At 52.0% G+C, this 8,616-nt stretch overlaps 1 pseudogene; it reads right to left on the bottom strand.

Annotated features, from left to right (window-relative positions):
* Positions 1 to 1,094: 1,094 nt before the first annotated feature.
* Positions 1,095 to 5,081, bottom strand: LOC146179748 (uncharacterized; annotated as a pseudogene).
* Between the last annotated feature and the right edge of the window lie 3,535 nt (positions 5,082 to 8,616).

Below are 8,616 nucleotides of genomic sequence, written 5' to 3'. Positions count from 1 at the left end.
ACCCAGGTCCTTAATTACGCCAAATAAAAATACAACATTCAGAACACACTCTCTCCACACGCCGGTCCCCAAACCCTCTCAAACGGCGCCTGTCTTTCCCTCCCCTCCTCAGGGTGTTTGCGACGCGACCTTGCAGCTGATGCCTTTGTGAAAGAAACGCCGCAGGGGATCTGGAGACTAGGCCACCAAGCCCTCCCGTTCGAAGAAAAAGGGGGGGGGGGGTGGCACTGACCCAGAGCAGTGTACAGTCGCGGTTGCTCGCATCCGATGTCTGGCGACACAGCGGGAGGCCGCTGGGCTGATTCCCTTCTTGGAAGGGCCAAGGGTTCCGCCTATTGTCGCCTTCTGCAGGAAATATAGTGAGCGCTTGTGGCAGTGCAAAAAGCTTCATTAACGGCGTCACCCTGCACCCATGCTTGGCGCCACGGCGGGACATCGCTGGACGAGCTGGCCGTAAAGTGGTTCGCAGAAGCGTGCCGCTGGTGTTCCCGGCTGATAAGGATTGCGTCTGCCGTTCGCTTTTTGGCGACGCCTCGGGGCGAAGGGACGAAACAAACCAAGCCTCGCGCGCGCCCGCGCCCAAGAAGAGGGGAGAAAAGGAGAAAAAAAAAACAGCGCTCTCTCCTTGGCCTCGGCGCGTGGGGGGTTCGACCGCCAGCTCGACTCCACGTGCGAGTCGCTTTTCACTGCGGCCTTACACGTCTCTCCTAAGAGGGTAAATGAGCTTGGAATCCAGTCATTTACACACACAAAAAAAACACAGGCCGCCACATTCCTCTTCAGGCGACCATTTCGCCAGGCTACAGCGCACCTAAATCCGTCCCAACCGAAGAAAACCGTACACTCGAAGTCGGGAAATAAAACCAATACAAAACAACGGCACTGAAAACACGAAATTTCTTCATGACAGCATGCCAAATCTTGCATTGCACACAGCACTGTGCCCTATAATTTGCTATACATGAGGCACATGTAAAGACATACAAAAAAAATTTCACTACAAGAGCGCGTGTTGGCTACGCAGAGTTCTCCATAGTCCGAGTTTCAGCACAAAACACCCATCCGCGGCGCACAGTTGTAGCATGCGTCACCGTTCACATCACAAAACACGGCGGGTGGCGGGAACATTCACGCCACTGAGGGGCCATGGCTGAATCATCTCGTTGCTCTTTTCCACACCCGGAGTTGGGGATGCGAGACAGCGCATCTGCATTACCATGGCAGGCGCCTTTACGATGTGTAACTACCACATTGTAGCGCTGGAATGCCACCGCCCATCTTGCCAGTTTTGCCCCATGAGGCGTGCTCGTCGTCAGATAGGACAGGGGATTGTGGTCAGAAACCATGTTAACCGGAGCTCCAAACACCCAGTGATCAAATGTTTTGAGCGACCAGATGATGGCGAAAGCCTCACGCTCAATTGTTGACCAGCGGGTTTGAGTTGGCGTGAACCGGTGGCTGGCAAAGGCAATCGGTTCCTCTCTACCAGAATCTCCAATTTGCTCCAAACAAGCACCGGCCGCCACATCGGACGCATCCGTGAAGAACCAATACGGCTTGTAGATATCCGGAGTGTTTAACGCTGCTGCTTTGCAAAGCGAAGTCTAAAGTTTCTCGAAAGCTCGCTGCACTTCCGGAGTCCAAGGCATCGCGTTTGGTACCCCTCGCTTCGTTAACGACGTGAGTGGTGCAGCGACTTCAGTGTAGTTCTGTACATACTCACGGTAGTTATCACTTAGCCCCAGTAGGCTCCGTAGCTGCTTTTTCGTGATAGGTGGCACTGTCCCAGAGCAGTGTACAGTCGCCGTTGCTCGCATCCGATGTCTGGCGACACAGCGGGAGGCCGCTGGGCTGATTCCCTTCTTGGGAGGGCCAAGGGTCGCGCCTATTGTCGCCTTCTGCAGGACATTTAGTGAGCGCTTGTGGCAGTGCAAAAAGCTTCATTAACGGCGTCTCCCTGCACCCATGCTTGGCGCCACGGCGGGACATCGCTGGACGAGCTGGCCGTAAAGTGGTTCGGGCCCGCGGACGAGGGGCGAGGCGTACGATCTCTCCGAAATCTGTGTCTTCGTCAAAGACTACCCCGACGTGACTAACCCGAGCGTAATAAGGCCGAAGCCTGTTGGCATGCACGAGCTGCGCGGCTCGCGCACTGGTATCGACTCGGTAAGGATTCTACCTTTCACGCGCTGTTATCGCGTAGGGGCCGAGCCATTTCGCGGAAAGTTTGCTGCCGCGGTCAGTGTCAAAAACGAGAACCTGGTCACCCACATTGAAAACATTGTTGCGGGCCTGTCTATTGTACGCTTGAGCATAGCTCCCCTGGCGAGCGCTCGCCGTCAGTCCCGCCACCTCCGCGGCTATCTCTAGCTGGTCACGTAGCTGTCTAAGATATTTCGCGGGCTCTTCTCTTAGAGTGGCTGGAAGCGGCTGTTCACCTGTCCAGGCACGCTGCAATATGGCCAGCGGCCCCGTGGGGTTCCTGCCATAAAGAAGTCGGAAAGGAGCCACCCCTTTCGTGTCATGGGGGACTTCCCTATATGCCCAGAGAACGAATGGTATCAGCTTGTCCCAGTTTATCGGGTCCTTTTCTATGACGTGGAAAAGCATGTTTTTCAGGACACGGTTCCATCTTTCAATGGTCCCATGGCTCTCAGGGTGTTCGGGAGTCGAAAACCGGGGGGCACACCCCAACCTCGCTAACATTTCTTGCGCAAGCTGTGCCGTGAAATTAGTACCCTGGTCTGAACACACCACTTCCGGGATGCCAGTGCGGCTAAAAATGGTGAGTAGGGCGTCGCATGTTGCTGTTGCGGTCAGTGAATGCATACAGACCACCTCGGGCCACCGCGTGCACAAATCAACCAGACAAAGAGCGTACCGATGGCCCCGGCCTGAGGGTACATTGATTGGCCCGATAATATCCACACTCACTGCCTGGAAAGGGTGGTCTGGTCTGGTGAGGGGCGTGATAGGTATCCTATCTCTAAGTCGTCTGTCGGACCGGACCTGACACGCGTGACATGTCTTGCAGCGTAACGCCCCATCCGCCTCTAAGCCGGGCCAGAAGAAGCTGCATTTAATTCTTGCCTTCGTCTTCCTTGGTCCCAAATGCCCTCCCCAAAGTGATTCGTGAGCCAGAGCAAGAACTTCTTCACCTCTACTCAGGGGTAGCACGAGCTGCTTTACTCTAGTGCCTGCGATCGAATCCCGGTGATATAGCAACCCTTCTGAGATGAACATGCCCCCTTTGCTTGTTTCAGCGTCTGCCCAAGCTTTCCTAAGGCTTTCATCAGACCGCTTGGCCGACCGGAACTCGTCGCGCTGCTTTGAGGCCGTGTCCTCATTATCCTGCGTCAAACACTTGTCATTAGCGGACTGCCCGTCCTGCCCCGCTTCGTATTTCTCGCCTGATGTCCCAGTCGACTCACTGTTCGGCTCTTCGCCAGTCTGAGACTCTCTCGCGTGAGCTTCATCGCTCGTTAGGGATGAATCAGAGGTTTGCTCGCCCACCGTGAGGCATGCACTAGCTGGGTCGGCAGTCACCTGAGCTACATTCGGAACAAACCATCCGTCACTGCCGCCGGAATGCACTAGCAGCTCCCAATCCTCACGTGAAAGCAGGCAGTCTACTCCCTCCGCGAGCTTGCTGGTAAGTGCGCATACGAGGTTTACAGCTTCCGGCTGTGCTATAACTGACGGTCGCCTCCTCACACCGACCGCGAAGGTTACTAGTTTAGCCTCTACAGTTTCTCCAAATGCTGACACAAGATTTATCTTGCCGCAAGGCTCCTGAAACTCTCCAGGCACGAGAGTTTCTCTGACTACCGTAATTTCGCTACCGGTGTCTATGATCGCCGTTGTCGGCACTCCAGCGCATTCCATATCTACTTGCTGTAGTTTCGATGTATGCACTTCTTCGGACGATCGGGAAGCTCTCATTTCTGCAATCAGCGTCCTGTCTAGGTGAGCTGGCGCTAAACTCTCGGCCGTTCCCGTGTTGGCGACTGTTACTTTTTGTGCTCGGACGCGCCTTTCTGGGTTCTGCGCATTCTGAACAGCTCGGGGGCAGTCCTTGGCTCGATGGCCTACTGCGCTATACACGTAACACGGCGCGTGTGGCTTGTCGCTACTTTTCGGGAGGGATTCAGTTTTTCCTTTCTCGCCGTGAGCAGCCGCCTGTCGAACCGCGCGTCCCTTTCCCTTTGTCTGCTCGAACGTCTGCAGTATCTGTGACATCTCAACCGGTTTCACCCAGTTTTCTCCCTCGCAGAGGCGCACATATTCCAAGCCCTCTGCACTTAGGCTAGCTTTCATCCTATCAGCAACGACGAGGGCTATTACATCATCCTTAGTGTCTGCTTCCCTCGAACAGAGATAGTAGTGAAAGTAGGTCTTTACGCTGGAGGTGAACTGTGCCCATGTTTCCTCCCTACGTTTAATGGCGTGTTCGAACCGGTCTAATACTCGGCGGGGGTGAGCTTTAGCTCGCTTAACACAGCATCTTTTACGGACTCGTAGTCGCTGCACTCATCGTCACTAAGACCGCGAAGCAGGTACCGAACACGCTCGGTCAGCGCTGGCATGATCAAGTGTACGCGGCTGTATTCCGGTACATCGTACGTTGTGAATACCTTCTCCACTTCATCGAACCACAAGGGTACTCACAAGGGACTCAAGGTAGCGTCACACGCTACCTTGAGTCCCTTAAGGACCTTGGCACACTGGGGCACCGGGTCAAAGCCCGATTGCCGTTGCTCGTCGGATTCTGACATCACGGGGGACTGCCCGTCGCCTGTCGCACCGATTCCGAGCTTTTTCAACTCAACGCGTTCTCGCGACTCAATTTTGAGCTTTTCCAATTGAAAATCGAGATTCATGCGGCGAATTGCCATAGCCTCGGTCTCGGTCAGTGCCGTTACTTTTCGTAGTGCGCCTGCCACCGGCTCAGTAATCGCCGCTTCCTCCACTGGTCCAGCCGTCGCATCCTGTTGTGATGCCTCAGCCGGCTGACCATTGCCATCTAAACCATTCTCCTGTAACATATTCTCCTCCGCCTGTCTGCCAGCTGAGCTCGCCATCATGCTTCTTGTCAACACCATACGCCCGTTCTACGCTTGAGCCATAACCCCCTCAATGATACGTAAGGAATCCCGCTCACCCGTTCTGGTGTCGGTAGCGACTGACGTTGCTTCTCCGTTGTCGCCTTGACCGGGGCTGCGGGATGGACGACGCCTCAGGGTCGAGGCGCCAGGGTTTGTTGTTCCCTTGCTGGTACTCCCAGGTCGGCTCCTTCCAGGCCTCCCGGACGGCTGCTACCAGCTGGGCGTCTCGTGATGTCTGGAAATTGCTGGATGAGGGCGATGTCTGCTCGGTGTCGTAGGTTGCCGAAACCTGTCGTTTCGGCAACCTACGACACCGATTATGCTCGTTCGTTGCCAATCTTCCGAGCGGCTGAAGCCTCTCCAAACGTGGTCATTCGGCAGTGAAGAAGCAGTAGACGATGATCAGATGATGGTCAAAAGGTGGATTATATTTACAGAAGAAAAATAGTATACACTGGCAAACTTTAAATTGCAGTAACAAGAGTCACACAGACGACTGTAACTTAAAACAAAATAGACTCTCACACAGAGAAGTCACTCTACAAGCCCTTACTTTTCCACCGAGCATTTCGGTTAAAGCCTAGGGACTGTCAATACGTGCTAAGCACGGAGCCTCAATCTTGACTGCCAAACATGGTCCGAGGACCGCTTTTTGATGACAAACATCAACAAAGACCCGAAGGCGGTCACCTTAGGTGATCCGCCCCGAAAATAAAGCAGCCAATCAAAGTATTCAAAAACATGCCACAACCCCCGTGGGTTGGGAATAACCTCGGACCCAGGTTCTTAATTACGCCAAATAAAAATACAACATTCAAAACACACACTCTCTCCACACGTCGGTCTCCAAACCCTCTCACACGGTGCCTGTCTTTCCCTCCCCTCCTGAGAGTGTTTGCGACGCGACCTTGCAGCTGACGCCTTTGTGAAAGAAACGCCGCGGGGGATCTGGAGACTAGGCCACCCAGCCGTCCCGTTCGAAGAAAAAGGGGGGGGGGTGGTACTTTCCCAGAGCAGTATACAGTCGCCGTTGCTCGCATCCGATGTCTGGCGACACAGCGGGAGGCCGCTGGGCTGATTCCCTTCTTGGGAGGGCCAAGGGTAGCGCCTATTGTCGCCTTCTGCAGGACATTTAGTGAGTGCTTGTGGCAGTGCAAAAAGCTTCATTAATGGCGTCTCCCTGCACCCATGCTTGGCGCCACGGCGGGACATCGCTGGACGAGCTGGCCGTAAAGTGGTTCGCAGAAGCGTGCCGCTGTTGTTCCCGGCTGATAAGGATGCGTCTGCCGTTCGCTTCTTGGCGACGCCTCGGGGCGAAGGGACGAAACAAACCAAGCCTCGCGCGCGCACCACGCCCAAGAAGAGGGGAGAAAAGGAGAAAAAAAAACAACAGCGCTCGCTCCTTGGCCTCGGCGCGTGGGGGGTTCGACCGCCAGCTCGACTCCACGTGCGAGTCGCTTTTCACTGTGGCCTTACACCTTCCATGGAAAAAGGGAGACAGGAGGCTATAGACCTACTGCACAGGCCCCCCAAGGGTCCTCATTGAAAGGCATTGCTGTTATATTAGAATAAGCAGATGGGATGAGATAAAGAACAGCGCACCATGAATACATACAAACAGAAATGCCATGAGCTGAGACACTGCAATGACACAAAGTCGAGGGCAAGCATGGAAGGCTGGCTGGAAACATGTCGTCTCTTTTATGCTCCTCGTCTTAGTGTAGTTCCAAGACAAAGGTAGATTTTAATAAACGACGTCATCAGCGAAGTTTCCCACCCCTCTACAACCGTCCCGAATGTCTCAAAGCTAATGTATTGAAACTGAAAGAATGCTCAAGGTTCACTTGATCACTTGGACTACTAAGGATCGCTAGAATACAACAACAGGGAGAACACGGGTGAAAACAGCAGGGCTTCCACGTCATACAGTCATTTTGCTACTTGAAGATCATTGCATCACATTCTTAATTTGATATAAAACGCGATGGATATAGAAGTTAAAACAGAAGCAATCTTTGCTGCAGTGATGTGAATATAATGCATAACGGTTCCTTATAGAAGCCTCTACGCGGCGTAATTTTGCTAGTAGGCAACAAGAAACACATATTTTTTTCCAAAGTATGAGAAATTCATTCATATTAACCTTCTTCTTAGGTCACATCTGGCTGTTATGCACTTCAATGAATATTGTTCTAAGCTCCAGGCACAGAAAAAACAAAGGAGAGGACCGCTGGAAAGTGAAAATGGCATAATGAAGAAAAGGACACTTCAGTGCCGCTCCAGTGAAAATGGAGCATTATTTTTGTAAATTAAGACTTTGTTCTATTTATAATATTACACAAAAAACTAAGGGAACTGTTGTAATCACGATGACTATTTCAAGCAGCCTACATCAGAGGCTCCTCCAGGATGCGGAGAAACGGTCTCAGGGCTCTTCACACAGAGAGACAGCTGCAAGCATAGCTTCAGAGCGCCACCTTATGACTGATGCCTATGAAAGACCGTGAAAAGAAGAACTAATTGCTGCACGCAGGCACAGATTTGTGCTTCATCATGACTATTAAATTGCACAGTACAACTGTCAGTATAGTTAACCCAAAAGCTCAACAGACTGGCATCAGCGCCGCGAAGCATTGGCCGCTGGAGCGAATACAATTGTTTCAATATGTTTGCTGCGACTAACAATAGCTGGAGCGTAGTTTCATATGACTTTGTCTGTCGGAGTGAGTGCATGCTTGATGTACCCATGTCTCTGTGTTTCGTTTCTGGCTGCGTCCAAGCAAAAGTGCACACAAAACACGTTGCTGTTTGCTTATCACGGCAACTCGTCATGGTGTGCGACCACTCGCAGGCTCTTCAAGTATTGCATCAAAGCTGGTGCTTGAAACAAAAAGTAGGAAAGGCAGAGCAACTGTTAGATTGCGAATAATTATGCCGATCAGAGTTGTTCAGCTTCTTGAGGTCAAGCTGGAAGTAAATGGAAGTAATTAAAGTGAGCAGACTTCACAAGGGACCATGTCACATCTCTCTTTTCACGGGCTCGCTGTTCCCCATCCGTTAAGGTACTTACATAGTTTACAAGACAACAGTGTAATTGCGCTGATTATTATTATGTGCGCGAAATAATACTGTGTTCTTAGCGGTAATTTATATTACTAAGCGACTAAGAAAGCATAGCGCTTCGCCGCGGAGAGAATTTTTGTTTTTAATAACGTCAGTTGTTTATTGCCTCAGGACATAATGGAATATGCTCTAGGACTTATCTAGAGAAATGCTGTAGGCCTTCTCTCGAAATGAAGTTGTTTTCTTTGTTTCTTCTTTGCCTCCTCATCACTGCGCGTCATGTGAAGCATTGCAAGGGACAGATACAGCATGCGAATCCTAATACGATTTTACCGCGGCGTCTTGTATCTCTCCGGCTCAACCGCTCAGTCGTTTGTGGTGAAATTGCACACGGAGCTTTGATATTGCGGTAACTTTGATTTTCTCGTAGTAAGTTAGGTAAAGGTGC

The sequence above is a fragment of the Amblyomma maculatum genome, chromosome 9, assembly GCF_055883805.1.
Source record: "Amblyomma maculatum isolate TAMU_Amacu chromosome 9, ASM5588380v1, whole genome shotgun sequence".
Taxonomy (NCBI): domain Eukaryota; kingdom Metazoa; phylum Arthropoda; class Arachnida; order Ixodida; family Ixodidae; genus Amblyomma; species Amblyomma maculatum.
This window is presented reverse-complemented; position numbering and strand designations above follow the sequence as displayed.